The sequence below is a fragment of the Grammomys surdaster genome, unplaced genomic scaffold (assembly GCF_004785775.1).
Source record: "Grammomys surdaster isolate TR1022 unplaced genomic scaffold, NIH_TR_1.0 127, whole genome shotgun sequence".
Classification (NCBI taxonomy): domain Eukaryota; kingdom Metazoa; phylum Chordata; class Mammalia; order Rodentia; family Muridae; genus Grammomys; species Grammomys surdaster.
The window spans coordinates 582772-583944 of record NW_021604585.1 but is presented as its reverse complement, the minus strand read 5'-3'; the positions used below and the strand labels follow the sequence as shown (position 1 = coordinate 583944).

Sequence of the window (1173 nt, the reverse complement as noted above, 5' to 3'; positions counted from 1 at the left end):
TGTCAATCCCAGGTTTATGATATCTGCTTTAAAAAGCTGTTTGGATATTCCTTAATTTAGGTTTACCCGTTTTTGTCTTTGTTTTTCAGTTAGGCTTTATCTTGCAGTTCTGAAAAATAGAATTACTAGCCATCCCCAGACAGACACACACATCACAGAAATGTGCAAAATCCCTTATCTAGATAAGTTCATCTGTAGCTCAATATATATATGGATTCATAGGCTAATATTCCATCTTCTTGGCTTGTCATAATGAGAATTAGGAACGTATTCTCATTTATTCTTAGAATTTAACAACTCTGTTTTCCTCCTTTTTTTGTTGTGTGTTGTTGTTTGGGGGCCTTTTTTCCTGTTTTATTTTTTTTTCTGTGAAAATTTGCATTCTTACCTTCAAATTCAGAGAATATACTTTCAGATTTTTATCAGATTATTGGTTATGTTTTCTTTTCAGAAACAGAAAATAACAAAAAAGCGAGTAGCAACTGTAGATGAACACTTAAAGGCATAATATCAGGGCCAACTGTCGACTGCCCGGCTAGCTCAGTCGGTAGAGCATGGGACTCTTAATCCCAGGGTCGTGGGTTCGAGCCCCACGTTGGGCGTTGTGGCTTTTTGCCTAAGCGTACTTTATGTTTTCAAAAACTCGTTTACTCTCAAATATCTGCCAGTTCTATCACAACACTCTTAAACATTGATTATTAAACTAATATAATTTAAATGCGTTCAATGTTAATTATCTCTGCAGGAAATACGGTTCGCAAACTGCGCTTGCGCACTCCAAAGCCCAGGCCCACGCCCACGGCTTGGGTTTAAACCAGGAACAGGAATTTGCTTCTCTCTTAAGACTGCTTTTTGAGTGCTAGCTTTCACAGTTGCTGACAGCGGGCAGTTGGTTTGTTTTGTCTCTCCTCTAAATAAAACTGTGATCCCTGATTTTGGCTGTTTTTCCAAACCACAAAAGTTCGGATGTCAAAACAGAAGACGTAAGTGATGGAGAACACGGAAAGGACTAACTTCCTTATTTGCTGAGGTTCCTCAGCTCACTTCCACCTCCCTCCGGTCAATGCAGGGCTTCTTCGGGGCTGCGGGAGGGCGAGGCCCCGAGCGTCCCGGGTGCCAGCGCGCATCAGTTCTCGGCATGTGGAGCCTTCAGCGCTGCCCCTCTGAGACTCT

General features: G+C 41.8%; 1 non-coding gene across 1 annotated transcript; it reads left to right on the top strand.

Annotated features, from left to right (window-relative positions):
* Positions 1-529: 529 nt before the first annotated feature.
* Trnak-cuu lies at positions 530-602 on the top strand. The gene has a single exon. It is a non-coding gene; the product is annotated as a tRNA-Lys (tRNA).
* Positions 603-1173: the final 571 nt, after the last annotated feature.